Here is a 22,147-nt window from a genome sequence, read left to right on the forward strand (position 1 = left end):
GCCTGCCAATAACAAAGGAACATGTGTCATTTTACAGCAGATGTGACATTTTCCATTTATTTTTTAATTTCACAACACAGGGTTCTAAACATGTGCCATGCACCATTCTAAATGCTTTAAAAATATTGATTGAGTTTTCATAACAGATTTTATTTTTACGATAAGGAAACAGAAGCACTGAGAGGTCGTGATGTTCTGAAGTCACACAGTCAGTAAATGACATAGCTAGATTTGAACTAGGTCATTGTAGTAAAGCCGTGGACTTTTAACCAGTAGTGTATGTCCTCTAAAGAACCTCAATTCCTGAACAATGAGAACACATGGACACAGGGTGGGGAACATCACACACCGGGGTCTGCCAGGGGGTAGGGGGAGTGGGGAGCGATAGCATCAGGAGATATACCTAATGTAAATGACGAGTTAACAGGTGCAGCACACCAACATGGCACATGTATACATATGTAACAAACCTGCACATTGTGCACATGTACCTTAGAACTTAAAGTAAAATAATAATTTTTAAAAACTGCACCTGCACCCCTTAAACGTATGCAAATAAAAAAGCAATGGTATGAGGGAAAAAAAAAAGAACCTCAATTCCCCATAAATTCATATCTGTGTTATCATTGGGGATGCTAAGTTATATGAATGCATTCTTTGGATTACATACCCACTAGTCAAGACACCTTTGTACATAACTCCAAGTTAAATTCTGAGAAATGCTCAGGCATTGAAATAATAAAGGAGAATGAAACCCTACCACCTCGATTCTGCTCTATGCCTCTGATGATTGATTTTATTGAAGTATTCCATTTCATACATCAACCACTAACAACTTCTTTCTCTATCAAAGCATGTAAGGAATAAAAAAAAAGCAAACCACAGAGAAGATCTTCACTTTATTCAATGGGTAGAACACTAGATATTCCAGCATAAGAATTTGTTCTCTCCATCAAAATCAATAAACACAAACAGAACTTTGCCAACAGAAATCAATAAAGATTTCACTCCATTGAACAAAGATAATACCAAATCTAAGAAAAGTAATGTTTTATTGATGGGGAAAAAGGCAACGATTCTTTATGGTCCTAATGACAGATGGAAGTTCGTTGCCTTTTATACCAAATATTGAACTGTGACACCATTTATTTGATGGGGAAAATGTCAATAAAATTGGAGCCCAATAGGCCTTGACAGGTTTTTTAGTTTAAAAAGTATTTACTTACTTAATTCAAGATAATATAAATATTATACAAATATTGATTTGTTAGAAACATTGCTCTTGATATGGAAATACTTAACAATGAGAATTTTTGTGAGAAGGTAGAAGCAATCTTAATTTTTATTTTTTCTTATAATTAGTTAATGAAGAGTAACAATGGTCTGAAGTCATCCACTAAAATATTTTGCTTGCCATTTATTGCATAGTAAATTCTGCATTTCATTGGTTCAGAACACATATTACTAGTGAAGTCAAATGCATGTTTTCAGAAAAAGTATCAAACAAAAGCCAGAGGTGAGCCCAAGAAAATTGTTTTAAAGGTAAAATATTTTCAGTGTTCTGTGAATAAAAGAAAACTGCACTGCTTAAGACAAAAAGCTGTTAAGATTGTTTACTGATCAAGAAATTATTTTATAAAAAAGGTTATTTATTCATCGTTTTTTTTTTCAACATCCATGGAAGAATGCCTCTTGAAGAAATAGGATGTTTACTATTTAAGTTGGGAAAAAATGTGGCAGTTTTCCTATCCTAGAAACGATTAGTGCATTCATGTGGAGGATGACAGGGCTTCTGAAGGTCCTTATAAACCTCGTTTTAGTGTTTCCTTTTACGTAATTGCAGCTTTTAAACTAAAGATCACTGGCATCTTTTTGTTATTGTTTTGTGCACTGTTGGTGCAATTTCTGATTTGATGCCTGATGAAAATAACAAACAATATTTGTGGTAGCACTTTGGAACTTAAACAAGCCTTTTACATCAATTGTCACAGTGTATTATTTATTTATTTATTTATTTTGATACAGAGTTTCACTCTGTTGCCTAGGCTGGAGTGCAATGGTGCAATCTCGGCTCATTGCAAACTCCGCCTCCCGGGTTCAAGCGATTCTCCTGCCTCAGCCTCCTGAATAGCTGGGATTACAGCCACCCGCCACCACACCTGGCTATTTTTTTTTTTTTTTTTTTTTGTATTTTTAGTAGAGACAGGGTTTTTCCATGTTGGTCAGGCTGGTCTCAAACTCCTGACCTCAGGTGATCCAGCTGCCTCAGCCTCCCGAAGTGCTGGGATTACAGACATTATCTTTAAAACAACTCTGTGAGAGTAGTGAGAGGAAGTAGTAGTAGAATTCTTCTTATGGCAATAGGAATACTAAGACTCAGGTAAATTAAGCGATATGTTAGTATATGACAGATAGGGAAACTCAAATTCCAGGGTTTCAATTCCAGCATCTGTTTTTCTTTCATTCACTATCCAACCACTACAGTGTCCTCTTTCCTCTTTTACTTCTGTCATAGAAAAATCTTAAGGCGGCCAGTCACGGTAGTTCACACCTAAAATCCCAGCAATTTGGGAGGCCAAGGTGGGGGGTCATTTGAGGTCAAGAGTTTGAGATCAGCCTGGCCAACATGGTGAAACCCTGTCTCTACTAAAAATACAAAAATAAAATTAGCCGGATGTGGTGGCAGGTGCTTGTAATCCCAGTTATTCGGGAGGCTGAGACAGGAGAATCGCTTGAACCCGGGAGGCAGAGGTTGTGGTGAGCCAAGGTTGTGCCACTGCACTCCAGCCTGGATGACAGAGTGAGACTCTGTCTCAAAATAAATAAATAAATAAATAACAAAATGTGACAATTGATGTAAAAGGCTTGTTTAAGTTCCAAAGTGCTACCACAAATGTTATTTGTTGTTTTCCTGAGGAATCAAATCAGAAAAGTACCAACAATGAACAAAGGAAGAATAACGAAAATATGACAATGTATGATCTGATCTTTAGTTTAACAGCTGGGATTATGTAAAAGGAAATGTCAAACACTAAAACAGGTGAATCGCTTGAACCCCGGAGGCAGAGGTTGCAGTGAAGCTGAGATCACACCACACCACTGCACTCCAGCCTAGGCGATAGAGCGAGACTCTGTCTCAAAAAAAAAAAAAAAAAAAGAAAGAAAGAAAAAAGTAAAAGAAAAAGAAAAAAGTTGGAAAACCAGTGGTCTAGGCCAAGGCACCTTACCACTACAAAACTTTTATTTTCTTTTCAAGTTGGATCAATGATAGCTGTGATAAAGAGCTCTTTGGGCAATGGTTTCCAACCCTTTTGGCACTAGGGACTGGTTTTGTAGAAGACAATTTTTTCATGGATGGAGGAGAGAGGGGGGATGAAACTGTTCCATCTCAGATCATCAGGCATTGGTTAGATTCTCATACGGAGCGCACAACCTAGATCCCTCCGATGTGCAGTTCACAATAGGGTTCGTGCTTCTATGAGAATCTAATGCTGCCGCTGATCTGACAGGAGGAGGAGCTCAGGTGGTAATGCTTGCTTGCCGGCTGTGCTGTTCACATCCTGCTGTGCGACCCGGTTCCTAACAGGCCATGGACTGGTACTGGTCCCTGCCCTGGGGGTTGAGGACCCCTGTCTTAGGGATATTGGGGCAATGAAATTGAAACAACTAACTCATAACAGGCACTTTAGAAATGGTAACATTCCCAGGGGATTAAAGCTTGTCACCAGGGTTAATTCCAAATTATTCATTAAATTTTGTCCTCTATGGAAAGAAAAGTTACCTCTTTTGGGTAATTTATGGTACACTTTGGCTATGTTCAAAATGGTTAGTGACTGCCATCGAAAAGAAATCAAAGTCAAGTCAAGTGATTTTTTTTTTTTTTCTAATGAAGAACCTTAGGAAAAAAATCAAGGAGGTGGCATGACCCGTTTATTTATGTGATTCTGACCATTGTACCACAATAGTTTCACCCAGTGGCCAATTTTAGTCCTATGACTTAAATGACTTAAAATACATAGGTCTAATATGGCTTGGTAATATAAAAGTCCTCAGTTTAAAAAGTCAATTCAATTTAAAATAGAATTGAATTTAAAATTGACTTTTAAAAAATTAAAGTCGATTTTAAAACTTAATGAGAAAAGGTTTTTAGTCTCATTTCCACCAGAACATATGAAAATTTTCTTTCTTTTGCTTTTCTCATGTTGTAACCAGCTACTTTGGTCCTACATTGCTATATGGAACACAGGGGTACGAACAGGCAAGTCAAGCCAATTTCTTCTTCTTATCTCTGTATGTCCTCTTCCTGAACCTATAAATGGTTTCAATTCATACAGTTGTTGTTATGTATCAACTCTGTGCCAGGTACCATGCCATATGCTTGGGGCCACGCTATCCTCAATTATTTCACTCTTTTTCTGGGGACTGTTCTACAGCAGGAATTTTGGGGTCTAAGCCACTTCAGTTGGCCCTGTAAGTTTTTATTTTTAAATTATTTAAGAGTCTTGCAAAATTTGCCTATGAGTTTTAATTACTAGAAAAGAGAGAAGCAGTATGTTTACTTTTATTTAACTCTCAGCATTTCCAGATTCCTGAAGTTGAAAAACATCACCCAAAGCCATTTAAAATGTTTGTTTGTTTGTTTGTTTGTATGTTTTAATAGTTCCCAAAGGTGGAATTTGTGACTTGAGGGAGGCAGTGAAAAAAAACATAATGCCTGCAGTTACTGAAGCATAAAACTACAGGGTTTCCATAGTTGCTGTAGTCTATAACCCAAGGGCACTCTATTAAATAATCTTAACTTGCTAGGAAGGAGGGAAAATATTTAGCTATAAACTAGACTTACAACCGCATGGGACATTTTTTCAAAAGGTTACCACATCTCTGTTTATCAAATTTATATGTACATAAAAAGATTAAAAGTTAGTTACTCCAGTATTTACAGAGAACACACAGCTCTGACTAACTCTGTTTAGAATCTCTAATTATATCACACTCAAGATAAAGGCAGATCCTGCTAACACTTTGTAACCCTGGCAATAACTGCTTCCACCACTGTGGGTCCAAGCTTAAATTATGCACTGCTGCTTTAAAAGAGGGGATCTTGATGGGGAAACTAGTGTAGTCCACTTCCATCCAGCCTCAGCTGTTTCACTGCACCTCAAGGACACTGTTAAATCATTTGCCCAAGCATTAATTTTTTTAGCCGCCTCCACCCCAGATTTAATCACTTACTTACCTTCCTGCCAAAGTATTTGTGCTGGTAAAATAGGGCAACTGGGATCTAGGCAGAACCTGCTGTTTCTGCTTCTGTCCTAAGGGACAGGGATGGAAGGGCTGATGGCGGTGATTTTGTAATTGAATGGGGGTAATTGTTCTGGGTTTTTTGTTTTTCCCTTTAAAGAAAATTCTGCAGGCTTGAAAACTCTAAGATAAGGAGAAAAGCTGACCTACAAACACTGTCATCCCACAAACCTTTAGCTAGTAGAAAACAGATCACCTTTGTTACATTTTGGCTGGATAACATTGCACACATTATTTGGGTAATTGAGGTCAATGGAAACACTTGGACATTATTTTCCCAGGTACTTTTCTTTTCTAGCCTGAATTATGAACCTCATTCTGGCACAGAGTCCTACTTACTGAATGTGTTGCCAATTCATTGGGTGCATTTAGTAAGTTCATATGATAGACATTTAAAAACCCAAGAGTATCATTTCGAATGATTAGGCTCTACAGTTTCTCTTCAGTAGTTTTTGATTCATCTACCCGGGTTAGCAGGGATATATGAAATAGTGCACAATACTGCTAAACCACTTAGATCACCTGAAAAATGAAAGTGTCAACCATTTTGTCTAGCTCAATTGCCAGAAATGTAACAAAAATATTGCTCAGAAGTATTATTTAGGACATGTGTGGCTACGAAACAAAGATTCAAAATCTTTAGCCTAACTGGTGAATGTTTTCCCAGTTTTGACCCAGGTTGATATTTTGGCCTTCTCTGCCTCCACTTCTCTTATATGACTCCAGCCTTCCCACTTTACAAAAATGCCTTGTTTCTTTCTCCCATCTGGAGAATATTAAGTTCTCCCCTACTTGACTTTTATCCATCTAAACGTGTCTTTCAAAGTGATAGCCCAGTTTACCCTTTACATGACACCTTTCCAGAAGAATTACACCAATCATGAGTAGGTCCTTCTCAGAACTCATTCATGCTGTCTACTTCCTCTCCTACTCATTTGACCATCATCTGTGACCATTTCCCACTCATTTGACCATTAACTAAAATAAAATTAAAGTCAAAACACAATTTAAGTGATAAGATAATTTCCTGTTTGTTATATCTTGCCTTCTAAATAGCTTACTAACTTCCTGTGGACTAGAATCATGTCTTATACATCATAAATTTGCTAGCAACCAGCTACCCTCCTCCAGCACAGTGCAGGAGAGGCCTGTGGAATAGTACGCAGTTACAAGGGTCAAAGCATCAACATTTAGGCTTAGGAATGATAAATAATGGGATTTTCTCCTTGATAGGATTTGCTGCAAACAAGTAAACATGCAGTATTTGTTTGGAGTGCTCCTTCCATCAGCACCCCACTTTGTCCCAGTACACATACACACACACACACACACACACACACACACACACACACCCCTCCTCTGATGTTTCTATTGCATCTGTTCTACTGGTTGCAGAATATAGTTTTCTGCTATTGTCCCAGATAAGCCTTTAGTTTCTTGCTATTACCCAGGTAAGGCTTCATTAGACACTCAGGGGCTGCTTTGCTTGAATTGAGCACATACCCTTAAATCATCCTGATCTACTTTATCAAGCGTCACCTCTCCCTTACTTATTTCCAGGGCAATATTTACATTTAATTGAGGAGTGTGGAGTTCATCAATCTATGTAAGTGAATGTTAACATTCCATGTCCTGTGACAGCTTGGGTGAGAGCTGTAATTTATTGGGTTGGAAGGGGGTTGTGGTTATTTGCATTGTATAAGCTAAGCCTCATTCATAAGACAGAAAAATGAATGCTACACAACACCAAAAGTCTAAAATTTGTTTTGCATTATAAATAACAGAATCCTAAAACATCTACCTAAAAGCACATTGGGATGAACCATACCAAGTTCCTAATTTTGCTTTTCATTTTGTTTTTATTGTTTTATGAGTCTTAGTTTCCATATAGGATCAAAATGACTCAAATCACATCTTTTACGTAAGTGTTTTCTACTTTTAGCCTGTATATTTACAATTATGGAATAAACCATATATGCAAGTTTACCTTCCTCCAAGAAAATATGCATGCAGTGATCTGTAGATACCATGTGAAGTCAAAGAACAACATTTTAAGATTTTTATCACTTCCTGACCATGGGATGTTTTACAACCTAAGAATGACATTTCTGAAAAACAAACTCAGAGCATGAGTTATGTAAGAGGCAGTTGGTTTTACAGTTTGAAATAATTGAAATATGTACTAGTCCATTGTATTAGTCAAGGTTCTCTAGAGAAACAAAACCAATAGATAGATAGATGATAGACAGATGATAGATAGATGGATAGATCGATGGATCGATGGATGGATAGATAGATAGATAGATAGATAAGAGGAGATTCATAATGGAAATTGACTTATTCAATTATGTAGGCTAAGAAGTCCCACAATATGCCATCTGCAACTGGAGAACTAGAAAAACCGTGCTGAAATTCAGTCTGATTAAGAAGGTCTGAGAATTATGGGAACCAATGGTATAAATTTTATGTGAAGTCCAAAGGTCTAAAAACCTGAAGCTCTGATGGCTGATGGCAGAAGATGGATGCCCCATCTCCAGAAAAAGAAAAAAAAGTTTGTCCTTTCTCCACCATTTTGTTCCATCCAGACCCTCAACAGATTGCATGATGCCCCTCACATTAGCAAGGGCATTCTTCTTTACTCAGTCTACTGACTCAATTGCTAATCTCAAATGCCAGACATCCTCAAGACACACCCAGAAGTAATGTTTTTACCAGCTATCTGGCCAACCCTTCACCAGTCAAGCTGGCACATAAAATTAACCGACACATCCATCAATTTGCAAAGGTCGAAAGTTAGTAAAAGATTCCTCAGAAAGGAAGAAGTGGAAGAAAATCTAAGAGAGGTGAAATAACCTTTTGGATGCAAGTGTGGATGCTCTACAGTATTATTTGTCTAAGGCTGCTATGACAAAGTATTGTAAACTGGGTGGCATAAAACAACAGAAATGTATTTTCTCACAGTTCAAGAGGCTAGAAGTCTGAGCCAAGGTGTAGTGTTGGGAGGGCCTGGCTCCCTCTGAAGCCTCTAAGGGAGAATGTCCCCTTTCCACTTTTAGCTTCCGCTAGCACCAGGCATTCCTTCCCTGTAGCAGTGCAATTCCAAAGTCTGCCTTCATCTTTACGTGAACTTCTCTGTATGTGTGTCTGTGTCCAGATCTCCCATAAGGACACCAGTCATATTGGATTGGGACCCAGTCTAATGACTTTATGTTAACTTGATTACATCTGCAAAGACCCTATTTCCAAATCAGGTCTCATTTGCAGGTACTAGGAGTTAGAACTTCAAAATTTCTTTTTGTGGGACACAATCTAACCCATGATAGATAGTGATGACCAGAAAATGAGAGACTCTAGGAGATTCCATGCTTTCCTTAGAAAAGAGTAGAGAAACATAGTGAAAGGAAGGATGACTTTGTTTTCATTTTCTTACTAATAATTCTTTCTTTTACTGTGCTTTTAGTTTTTTATGGCCATTATGGGGAGTTAAAATAATGCCACATGGAAGCACTTATTTTTCTACTTATTATTTAAATCTTCCATTCTTTTCAAGAGGCATGACCAATTGTTCTGTAATTTGCCATAACTATTGGAATATGGTTAGGTGTCAGCAAGCAGGCGATCTTAGTACAGATAACAAACAAAATAGAACGTGTTTCACAAGGAGTAAGGAAAAAAACAAATAAAAAGAGCAAATAAGGGGAAGAATTTACCATGGATTAGGGAAAGGTGAAAGACATGAAGCATTGTAAAAAATACTTATCCTATAAACTTGGTTTAAATTGGGACTTGGTATTGACGCAACGTCTCATGACTCAGGTTTTCTTCCATAATGTCTCTTGCGCCTCAGACAGCTCTGTGTTCTGAAGCTTCCTTTATATTTTCCAGAATTCATAGCCTAAAGAGAAATAACAATTGTGACATTTGCATTTACTTAAGGCTTTGGAAAAACTCAAAGTGAAAATAAAAGTAACCTTCAAGAATTGTCTCCATGGAATAACTGTCTCAACTATTTTGGCCAAGACTGTCTTTAGGTCTTTATTTTCATGGCAGGAATAGCAATAGTTTCAAGCTTTGGAGGGTAAGGGAAGTTGGAAAGGTGGGAATATCAATTGAATCTTTCTATAAGAGAAAACATCTACATGATGAAAACAGTAGTTAGTCTTGCAATTAGAAATTTGAGAAATTGTAAAAGTTGAAAAAACTTGAACTGCTAACAATTAGTAAAAGTGTGTATTTTATCTACAGATATCATCTAGAATGAAAGGATGGGCAGGTGAGGTATTTAAATTATCATAACCATCCATTACACTTATTTATTAATGAGGTGAAAGGTGGGGGGAATGACAAAATATAGTTTCTTAATTTTTTTTGTGATTAAACAAATTCGAGGTGGTAGATTGGATAGGGCTGAAATTTATTATACCATTATCCCCCGCAGGTTTAAAACAATTTAGGGCACTACATAGAATTACACTTGAAAGTAAATGCACTGTGGGCAAACCATGTTTCTAAGAACACAGCGCATCTTACTGGCTAGAGTTAACCAGTCCTCAGAAATGGCAGGAACTCTTGCTCTCCAAATCCTGTATTGCAAGGCCGTATAATTTGTCCACAGAAAACCATCACCAGTCATCACTGAGCATTTGTCACAGTGGGTTTTATTAAGATCAGACAGATTCAATTATAATTAAATCAGCCAACCTTTAATATGTTGGCTAACAGACTTCTAAGAAAACCAAGCTTACCTAAAAAAAGAGCAATTAGATATTATTTTATTGATTCAACTTATGTGAGCCTCTGAGCAATTTACTTTTGTTTGTTTAATTCACAAATCACTCAATTTGTAAGTATTGGTGTGAGCTACAGGCTTAAGAAAGGTATTTGTGCAAAGCTGCTGTCCCACATAGCATTTACCACCATACTATGTTTTTGTATCTTGAGAGGCTGAATATACAAATACATACTGGCCAGACCATATAAGACAAAACAACTCTGACCATAGTCTCTGCAGGAACCAGCCCAGGAAGCCCAGTCATAACCTTTGTAGCCATTGGCCCAAAATGGTCAGAACCTGGTCAATGACTCCCAGCTTTCCTTATGTTTGCCTTCACTTCTAACCTAGAACCAACCAGAGAAAGGAAATGTGTTCCCCAAACCATTCATAGAGGATGTCCGGCTTCCACATAGCCTACCTCCGGCTTCCCCAGGCCAACAACTTTTGATCAGGGCAAACTTGAAGCTTTTCCCTTTTTTTCTACTATAAAGATTGTCCACTCCTCTGCTTGCCTGTGAGTCTCTGGCCAACGAAAGTGATAGTACCCAACTTTCTTGCAAGCTCCTGATAAATAACCTCTGCTTGTTCTGGTCCAGATGGTCATTGTTGATTTCCACAATCTTTATTAGGATCTCCATACAGAATCTTTTAAATGGCAAGATTAGCCCTGTACAGATTTAGGAAATCATTTAGGGCCACTGGATATCAAATGTGGTACCAAAAGAAAAATGTTGAAGCTGGTTCAAACCTGGGTCAAGATCCCTTTGATCTAGCTCAAATCTGTGATAATTTGGCATTTTACATTACCCAATCCTCTTTCCAGTTCATTTCAGCAAAAGCCTCACTGTTTGTGAGTGTCCTCATACAGTCTGATTGAGGTGGTGGTTTTCTTTGTGGAACTACTTAGAGGTCATATGACATTTAGCTGTGGATAGTTCAAATTGGCTCTATTTTCTTTGGTCCTTTTTGCCCTTATTCACTGAGAAATGTGTGGTCTCTGATATTAGATTGTTTCGATTGAAATTCTGCCAATACCTTTTATTCATCTTGTAAGCTTGGAAAAGTATTATGAACTTATTTAAGTTTTAATTCGTTTATTTAAAAATTGTTATGGTGACATTAGTACCTACCTTCTAAGGTTGTTTAAGGATTAAAGCATAATTTCTATAAGACAATTACCAAAGTTCCAATATGTAATGCTTATTCAATAAATATTAACTATGATTATTATTATTACATCATAATAGGTGCTTATATTTCTAAATTAACAATCTTTTGTACTACTGATGTGACAATATGTACATTAAGTGGGGTGAATAATGAAGGCACTGTCTTCATAAATAGGTGATAGCAACCTTCTCCTTTATTGGGAATCAAGCATCTCAGAACGAGCATGAATGGATATTAGACTTTTTGCCTCAGTGTTCTCAACAGTTTCTACCAGTAGAGCAAGTTACAGCTAGTAACTTGGTCAGGGTTTTTGGATATAAACTTTATTTTTTAGAATATAGACCAACCTACATTTAAAATGTGATACTTCAGAAGCGCAGAAAGGTACGTGACACAGCCAACTGAAAAGGTAACATGTCCTAACATATTAAATTTTCTCTATTCTCTTTTGAACCCTATTACAGTCAAAGAAATCTCCATGGTGAAATGCTCATTTTGCAGACATGACATTGTGTAAGTTTAATTTCAGAATCATACAAAGGAAAAATTCCTGGGCATTTTATGTGCATTTTTGTTAATGTGATCACAGATACAGAATTAGCCATTCAACCCCAAACGAGACATGACCTCACTGGGAGGTTTGTTCGTTGACTACATTACGGGGATCCACACAAAGGACACGTCGATGGCACGACCCATGCGCTCCCGTCTCCCCGCTGATGTCAGTATTTGTCCTGGGAAGTCTCTAGCAAACATTTTTGGAGCAAGCATTTTGTGAGAATGTCACTGTTTTTGTTAGAAAGGCCATCTAGGGGTCTAACTAGGAACCAAGAATGGAATGAGTTACCTTATTAAAATTTTTAAATTAAAAAGTGTTTATATTGTTTGGTGGGTTTCAGTAGAAATGAGAGGAGCAGGTCAGGAGCAGGAGGATGGAGAAATAGGAGCTCTATCAGGAGCACCAGGAATGCTTTTTAAAAACATACATATTCTATTAGATTCTCGAGGAAATGTGACTAAGAACAGGCCCTCATCGCAGCCCCATATAGCATAGTTTTCAACTTTTCTACAGTGACTATTTCAAATATTTTCCATTGTCTTCAAATATCTACTCCTGTCTCCTTTACCCACTACCCCTATTTAACAGGGAAAATAAAATCACAAACTTCTTGTCTACCATCCATAGACCTGATTGCATCTGTGTCCATTCTTTCCTTGGAAAGAACCTTGACTCTTTCCCATCCTTCTACTCTGCTCCTTCACCTCCATTTTCTTCGCTTTTCTCCATTATGGATTTCTAATTATTGTTGATTGTGACTCCTAAGTCCCTCTTGAATCTGTTCCCTAGGTCATGAAATATCCTCCATCATGACCTCCCCATCACTTATCTGGCCAATCTGTTCTCACCACTGCAGCCAGAATCTTAAATACAAATCTTCAATGTTTTATCTTGATGCTAATCAGATTGTGTTAGTCTCCTGATCAAAGCTCTTTAATGCTTTCCTAGAATAATCCAAATACTTTAACATGATTTGCCAGATGCTGCTGACCACTCCAGCTCTATCTCATACTTCTTCCCATTTTAGATCCCATGACCCAACCAAGTAATAATTTAAAAAAATTTTCCTGCTAACTCTCATTCAGTGCTAACACAGTTTGTCTCAACGAGTTTGGTTCAGTATGAATAGATTAAGGGTGTAAATTGCACCCTTGGGGAAATGTGACTCAACAAGTAACTACTGCAGAATGGATTCACTGGAGAACAAAAGCAAACATATTCATGCTTTGAAGAATTTAGGAGTCAATCAAGAGTGGAAAAGGCTAAACATAAAAATAATTTTATTTATGAGTACAGTTCTAACTTGAATATTCATAAAATTTTCTTAATTTATCATAAGGACTTAAATGCTTACTGAGTTTAGGAAAATTATTTAAAATGTTAAGACAAATCATTTTTGCAGTATGCCTCACAAGACAGCAGTTTAAATCTTTCTTTTCCCTTTGATTTAAAAAAAAAACTTTATGGCCTAGTGATATATGATAATTGCATTTATATGTGTGTGTGTACATATAAATGTACATATTTAATAATAATGTACACTGATATGTGAACTTTGCCCAATTTCATTTCTAGCACTGTCATCAAAGATTAATCTTTTTCTGACTCAAATATTAGAAGCTAGAGGCTTTTTCTATGACTTTATGTATTTCCTCCACTCATAGTAGCTTTGAAGTTGAATTTTGAGTGGAATGGAAGCTTTGAAGTAGAATTTTGAACAGAATCTGGCCTGATATGGGGCTGGTCAAACAGCACCTCAATAATTATGGATTAAAATATATAACATTTTTTAAAGACATTCAAAGATTAACCAGGTGTTGAGCAAATTCTAAGTGCCTGAGCCAGCTCCTACTAGCTCACAAGAGCTAACTGTTTACACCTCTTATCAAATCCACATTCTGAAGCCTCATTATCAGTGACTTGACAGCAGCCATGCGTGGAGTATTTACACCACAGAAATGGGAAACTCTACAAATCAGTCCTTTGATTTCCTCCAGAGAGGCAGTTAAAATGCACCAGCACTCCACTTCTTATGAATAAGTTGACCATATATCACAGCAGTATTGATTGATGCCAGATGTACTTCTGATCCATGATTTTCACATTTGCCCCTACCCTTTTCTCTGTCAAAAGTGACAGATTCAATAATCACTACAGATATTAAGAAAAATAACAGAATTAGAGATTTTTCACTGCAAGAAATGAAGACTGGGTTAGAAGGTAAAGAAGCAACTACAAAATGTTTGTTTATGTGAGGAATAGGCTCCTGGAATAGTACAAGACTTGCTTTGCAGAGCTTCAGGGGACAGCATGAGGACAGGAAGATCTTGTGAAAACTATAAGGAGACACATTTTTATCTGCGTTTAAGGAAGGACTTCCTCATGGGTAATGTCGAGTCATCATAAAATAGGAATAGAATGCTTTTGAGAGTGAATGAGGTCTTAGTCCATGAAAACATTCAAGTAGAGACAGCCAGCCATCTTGAGGGGTGTTGTGGAGGAACTGGGGCAATAAATACTTGGGTGTTAATGCCCTTCTCATGATTCATACTGTGGGTTGAATCTTCTGATGGCATTACTTCACTCAGTCATTTTGGCAATCCTCAGAGGGTCTTTGCCTGGTACTATGTGTGTTTGGGAGTAGATACAAGGAGAAGAAAAGATAATTCACTCAAAGTCACACAAAAAAGTGACCTAAACCAAAATCCTTATTAAGCCTCACTGTTAAGTTTTAAAATTACATGATGATCACTAATTTGAGAGGAAGGACTACATGTTAGCCAACTCATCACTGATTTATTTATGATTTCAGATTTTGAAATCTATTAGGATCATCAATTCCACTGCAGCACAGTTTGGTCAAAGAAAGGAAACTACATCAGAGGGATTCAAATAACTTTAGAATCATAAGTCGTGTGAGAGATCTACAGGAGGAAAGTCCGTTTAGCAGTGAGGACTTCAGACACTTCCTCTATATCCTATGGTAACCAGGCAGTTAGAATAACAGGAAGCCCTCCGGCCGGCAAAAATGGCACCTGTGAAGTTTGTTTGGGGTCTATCTGAAGGCAGGATTTCAGCAGGGCCTGAGGCTGTACAGAACAACTTAAAAATTTCAGCTGGATAAGAAAAATCGGTAAAAATTAAAAATTTTGTTCATTTCCTAGTGCCTATGTGGTATTACATATAAGTCAGACAACTGTTTTCACTATTTCAAATTACTGAATTAGTTTGATTATTATACTGACTGTCAGAAGAATCGTGGTACAGTTTTTCTCCAAGAGCAGTGCCTTTCATTTGCAGATCTTTCATCTTACCTGATGCTTCTCTGCCCATTTCTTCAGTCATGTAAATTCCTCTGTTACTTTTTATTTTCTGTGTGTTTTTTGTTCTTTTTTTTTAACCACTCGGAAAACATTACTCTCACTCACCGAACTATGTACATCTCTCTTTATATTCACCCAATCAGACTTAACAAACACTTAGATGACATTTATTTTTACCTGGTACCATTTTAAGTGCTTTACAAATATGAATTCATTTACTTCTGCTAAGAGCTAAGATATTTTTATTATCTTCCTTTTACAGAGTAGGGGATTGAGGCACAGAGTATTAAAGTAGTGAGACCCGGGATTCTAATTGACAGACTGACACTTTATATCAATTCTTAACCACTGTGTTACCTCTCACTTTAAAGATAAGAAATTAAACCAATTTTTAACACGATTCTCTGAAAAACCAATATTTGCACTCCTTCCTCCATGAAAATGTGCTTTATCCCTACCCATTTTTCCTGAAGTGCAGCTTTCTACTTATACGTTTATATTTTCACAAGCTTTGCCACAGCACAAATTCGGTGGTACAAACATTGCTCCCTTTTGTTCACATTTTACACATTTACCCCCTCCTTAAATAATTCACCTTTACTGTATTTTATGAAAGAAATGCTATTTATATATTTTGTGAATCCATAGTCTATTATACATTCTACTAACTAAGAATAAAACTTGTCTACTTGGTTCTTTGAGTCTAGAGAATGATTTGCAACCTGGGCTGATTTTGCTCACCAAGGGACATCTGGCAATATCTGGTCACATTTTTGGATGTCACTACTAGGGTTTGGGGTCATACTGGCATCTAGTGGGAAGAGTTTAGGGATGCTGTTAAACTAAATGCCATAACCACAGGTCATCTCCCCACAACAAGAAATTTTCTGGCCGTAAATATTGAGGTTGAGAAATCCAGGTCTAGAATATTCTGTGCATTTAAAAGGATTCTGTTGAGAACAATTTAGGTACTTTCTCAATAGTACTAAAAAAGCTATATAAAAACTATATGTATATAAAAACTATATCTATCTCTAGCTATCATTAATATATCAATCTGCTAGGTTAAGTAGACTCAATTTAATCATCTGGTGTTTCATTTTTGCTTTTGATTTGTAAAAGACTCAGACCTATATCATAGCCTTAATGCTAATTATCATTTTTGAGATAAATGATTATAATTGCAGATTTCTTTTTTTTTTTTTTTTTTTTTTTTGAGACAGAGTCTCGCTCTGTCACCCAGGCTGGAGTGCAGTGGCACCATCTCAGCTCACTGCAACCTCTGCCCCCCAGGTTCAAATAATTCTGCAGCCTCAGTTTCCTGAGTAGCTGGGACTACAGGTTCCCACTACCAATACTTGCAGATTTCCTTAGTGCTATGTTAATCAGCCACTCATCCATTTTTTTAAAGAATTAAGTATTAAGCATTCACTGTTCATCAAGCAATGTTCTTAGTGAACAAGTAGTTTAGAATTAGATTACAATTAAACTGTGGATTTTAGGACATTTTAATGTTTACTGAAAAGTATTATCACAGAATTTATATTTTCTATAGTTTATACTGTTTTATCTGATTATAAAAGCAATGTTTTATTTAAGAATAAATTAAGTGAAGTATTTTACATGATGCGGAAAACAAAAGAGAGAAAAAGATGGAAAAGACTTGATTGAATTATTCATTTTCACCTGATTAGTTGAAACCAGTGGTTAGTAACATCACGTGCACAAAGGACCCAGTGGCTGATTCAAAATAGTATTCCATTCTCTCCCCATGATTTTACAATGAAGCTACGAAACCAATCAGGACGCCTTCTTCATGTTCACCAAAAGTACTTTTGTTTTGTTTTTTGTTTTTTGGGTTTTTGTTTGTTTATTTTGAGATGGAGTCTCTCTCTGTTGCCCAGGCTGGAGTGTAGTGGCACAATCTCGGCTCACTGCAACCTCTGCCTCCTGGGTTCAAGCAATTCTTCTGCCTCAGCCTCCCGAGTAGCTGGGACTATAGGCGTGCACCAGCACACCCGCCTAATTTTTGTATTTTTAGTAGAGATGGGGTTTCACCATATTGGCTGGGCTGGTCTCGAACTCCTGACCTCATGATCTGCCCACCTCGGCCTCCCAAAGTGCTCGGATTACAGGCGTGAGCCACCGCTACCTGTAAAAGTAGCTATTTTTAATGGCAATGACACACAAGAGTAATTGCAGGACACTTACTTAATTTAAAAAATTAATCAGTTGGCAAAATCTTATGTGAAAAATTAAAACAAAACATATAACCATTTCCCTGAACAATTAACCCCAGTTGGACCTCCACATCCCTTCCCATCCATCACCACATTTTCCTACTCCATTTGACAGTGGCACCCTCTGTAGGCTTCCTACATGCTTCCAACACTTCCTGTCACCCTGTTTTTACTTGTCCCTAGTCAAATCAGGCATTTATCTCCAAAACTCTGTTGTGACATTTTTCATCAAGGTCACTAGTGACATCACACTGCGAAATCCAATGGTCAATTTTTGTCTTTATCTTGACTTATTGTTAGTATCGAACACCGATGATCACTGCCTTTTTCTTTTTCCTTTTCTGCTTTTTTGTTTGTTTGGTTGGTTTTGGTTTCTTTTGAGACAGGGTCTCGCTCTGCTGCTCTGGCTGGAGGGCAGTGATATGATCAGGGCTCACTGCAGCCTTGACCTCCTGGGCTCAAATGATCCTCCCGCCTCAGTCACCCAAGTAGCTGGGACTACATGTGTGCACCACCATCCAGCTTATATATATATTTTTATATATTATATATTTATGTAGTATATATATTTATATATTATATATTTATATATTTATTATATATTTATATATTGTATATTTATATTATATATTTATATGTATGTTTATATGTTATATATTTATATGTTATATATATTATATATATTTATATATTATATATTATATATTACACATTTATATATATTATATATATTTTTATATATACACATATAAATATATATACTTAAAATATATATATTTTTTGTCAAGACAGCGTCTCACTATTTTGCCCAGGCTGGTCGTGAACTCCTGGGCTCAAGCAATCCTCCTGCCTCAGTCTCCCAAAGTGCTGGGATTACAGGGGTGAGACACCATGCCTGACCACACTGCCTTTTGCTTGTAACACTTTCTTTACTTCATATCATGTGTCACAATTTTTCCTCCTACTTCAAGCAATTCTTTTTCTCAGTCTTCTTAGTTAGAGCCTCCTCATTTTCCCAATCTTAAATTAGGCTGTCCCAGGCCTTAGTCACTGGAATCCTCCTCCTTTCTAACTATTCTGACTCTTGTATTGTTCCATCCATGTTCATGGTTGCAAATACTCTATGTACATTGATAACTTCCAATCTTATATTTCCATTTTGAAGTTCTCCCCTGAACTCCAGACTAATATATTGTCTCCTTGACATGTTCATTTTGTTGTCAGAAAGCATTTCAAATTTTCCACAATAAAACACCAATTATTGATTCCCTCACTCCAAAACTCCTTTTCTACCAGTTCCATCATCTGAGTAAATAGCACAAGTATTTACTGTGCCATTTTTTGAGTAATGGTTCATTTTTATTTTATTTTATTTTATTTATTTATTTATTTATTGAGACAGGATCTCACTCTGTCACCCGGGCTGGAGTTCAGTGGCGTCATCCTAGCAAACTTGCAGCCTCGATCTCCTGGGTTCGAGCAATCCTCCTACCTCAGCCTCCCAGATAGCTGAGACTACAAGCACATGCTACTATGCCCAGCTAATTTATTTTTTATTTTTAGTACAGATGAGGTTTCACTATATTGCCCAGGTTGGTCTTAAACTCCTGAGCGGAAACCATTCTCCCGCCTCAGCCTCCCAAAGTGCTGGGATTACAGGCATGAGCCACTGCGCCTGGCCAGTAATGCTTCTTAACAGGAAACTTCCTCCTTCTCTGAAATTTAGAGGAAGCAAACAAACAAACTGCAAAACAAGACCGGCATGTTGAAAGAACATCTACACTTTGTCCTTGGAGTCACTACTGAGCTTGTTGATAGTCTTTCTGGGGGCACACGCTTCCTTGAAACCCAGATGAAATGATGTGGGGCAAGATGCTGTTTGCCATAGGTATAGGGTTACACAGACAAAGTGTACATTTGCATACAAAAATCTGTGCTGTCACAATCACAGAGCACCTACACTTAAGAAGAACACACTTGGAAGAGGTTGTACAGGACCTGGAGGTGTCAGTAAGAGAAAATCCAGCCTTCCAGGACAGTAAGAAATTTAGGGGTAATGTGTGGCCACTTTTGTGATATGAAAAGGTTTTTATTATTATATAAGCTTCCAGAGGTTTGATCAGAAAACAAAGATGTAAATGGGCATGGAAGAAGGCTATTCTTGATTCTTGTTTTCTGTCCGCCACCATTGGCAAGACTATCTACTATGCGTAGGCATGGGAACCAGTTAAAGAAAGTGTCAATTCACTAGAGCGAGGCTGAGAACTCAGTGGCCTTTGTCTGTGGTGAATGTATCCGGAAAGGCAAAGAAGAGAGAGATTCTCCTGTGGGGTTTCTCATCTCCATGGCGGTAGGTGCTGACAGCTTCAGAAGGGCACTAACAGGGCCAAGAGAAAAGGTCCTGTGAGATGCTCAGCTACGATGCTCTTACAAGATGAAAAGGACATGGGGTTCAGATCTGCACTTCATCATCTTTCACTAAGGTAAGATCGTGTCATGGATTAAAAGTGTTCCAAGCCTGAAATAATTGCTTATCTGTTCTCTTCAGCTCATCCTTTTTGTATGTATCCCTGTTAATAAGCACCTTTATGATGCTTTTTTTGGCTCAGTAGTCATGCTTTATGGAGGCATGGTCTATGCCTGGGAATAGGTTTTCTTTCTCTCGTATAATCTCTGGGGAACGCTGAGCCAAACAGATTAAAAATGTCAGTGCCATTTGCAGATCCATTAAGGGAAGTAACATTCAGAGACAGAGAGAGACTAAAAGGATGATGACTTAGCCAGCTGACATAACTTACTGACGTGGAGCAACGTGGAAGAGGTGAATCTTTCATTTCCTGTGGAAAACAGTCATTCATAAAGCTGTCTTTTTTGTTATGTCTTTGTCACTCTTCCACTGTTGCAAAGTGACAGCAAAGTAGCATCGGGAATTTGAAACTGTGTAATAAAATACATTGTCATCAATTTGGGATTAATTACCTCTTCACAACTAAAAATATAGACAGAAATGCCGTAAAGACTCTTTAGAAAAACAACTGTTAAAAGGTAACTTCAATAAATAATAAGCCCTTCAAGCATTGAAATCTGACTAAGTATAAAAGCACGTGGCTTTTGAACTTTTAATGTTTTTCTTCTACTCATTGCTTTCTTTCAATTCGTCATCTGGACTGTTGCTATGGAGTAAACAACACCTACTATTTTCCATGCCTTCAGGTTTCCGTTTCACTAGAAGAAGTGGCACAAGCTGAAGGAAGGCAACTTATCTATGTGAAAATGCTAAGACAGTATAGACACATGGCCATGGGTTTAGCCGTAAATGACTTATTTATGAAACATGTTAAGCTTTTCTGTTTAAAATCCCTCCCCTGCCTTTTAAAAAATTCCCCATGAATCTTGAAGTAATCCTGAGAATTCAGATGGAGTGGGGTTTTTAATTGTTGCTCAGAAAATCCTTGAACCAGTCCGAGTGCTTTGTTATCACTGAGCCATATGCAGAATTACAAAGTTAAAATGAAAACAGGTCAGCTAAAATTAAGAAGTCAATGCAATGAGTAAAGGCACAGACCCAAAACATGGGTCAGGATCATCTGTCCTGTCGGCATGACAAATATGGCTCACTTTTTTTTTTTTAATTGGAAGTTCTGAAAGTCTACAATGTGCAAGGTAGAGACCAAATTGTCTATGCATTGGCAGTGTGACCTTCCCCCAAATTACTGAACTTCTCTCTGCCTGCTTTTCAAAAGCCTTTACTAGCATCTATATCTTAGATATTATTTAATTTCATTTGATATGGTACCTGGCACACAGGGAGCACAAAGTAAATGGAGACAATTATTGTTAGCTCCATTTTAGAGAGGAGAGAAACTGATATAGAGAGTGATAGGGGGTTAAGACCTAAGCTCCCAGTAATATACCAAGTGGTGCAACTCCAAAGAATACATGTTTTGCTCTCAAGTTAAGAAAATACAAGCCAATTGCAATTTTGCAGTGAGGAAGGTGGGATACAGTTGTAATCTCAAAGGTGCCCCTAACAATTCATACCAGCCCTGACCTGCTTCTGCCATGGTTTTCTGACCTGCAATATTTAATCTTCAGCTTTCAGACATCCACATTCCACCCCGGACCTTGCCTGTCTGGTGAGCCCAATCTCTGCAGGTCAGCCATGCGGATGAGGTGAGGGAAGGTATGTTGGGATGGGCTGGCATGAGGAGTCATGGGGGTCGAGAAGAAAGTTATGGCCAGAGACATTCTTTTGTGTGTGCATAGTTTAATAGAGACAAACAATGTTCATTTTGATCTTTATTAAGAGGCCACATCAGAATACCTGCTTTAAAGTGGTTTTTTCCTAATGGTTTCTTCTACCATTGTCACAGTAGCTGCCTCAAACCAGCCAAAGTAGAAGTTCCTATTTTGCTTGACAGCTTAAGCTTCAGGCAAAAACTACTGACATTTATGAGATACCTAGTATTTTACAATGCTATCTGATTTAATTCTTATATAATTGCCCCTTTTAAAAAGACAGAGAACACAGAGGTAAAATAACTGCTCTGAGTTTGCATAGGTAAATGTTGGAGATGAGATTCAAACAAACTAGACTGACTCAAAAATCTAATCTAACTGATGAAAGTAAAGGCACTGTTTTGTTTGCATCACTTAATAATACATCTGTAATCACAAGTCACGATAAGAACCTGATAAGACCCTAAGAGCAGCCCTATCATCAAAACCTGAGCTTGGGTCACCTTCAAGATGCAACACACCCAACATCACAGTGAGATTC

The 22,147-nt window shown here is 37.5% G+C and overlaps 1 protein-coding gene across 4 annotated transcripts in view; it reads left to right on the plus strand.

Moving 5' to 3' along the window:
• KCNJ16 (potassium inwardly rectifying channel subfamily J member 16) overlaps nt 1-22,147 on the plus strand; it is a 140,260-nt gene that overhangs the window by 89,568 nt on the left and 28,545 nt on the right. The window contains exon 1 of one of the 4 annotated variants that reach the window (XM_009191105.4): nt 11,302-11,629. The exons of 2 other annotated variants lie outside the window; for them this stretch is intronic. The gene's annotated coding sequence lies outside the window, so the exon portion shown is untranslated. Of the gene's footprint in view, nt 1-11,301; nt 11,630-19,058; nt 19,851-22,147 lie in introns of those variants that run through there. One more of the 4 variants, XM_009191104.4, reaches the window with a different exon arrangement.

This window comes from Papio anubis, chromosome 17, assembly GCF_008728515.1.
Source record: "Papio anubis isolate 15944 chromosome 17, Panubis1.0, whole genome shotgun sequence".
NCBI classification, from domain to species: domain Eukaryota; kingdom Metazoa; phylum Chordata; class Mammalia; order Primates; family Cercopithecidae; genus Papio; species Papio anubis.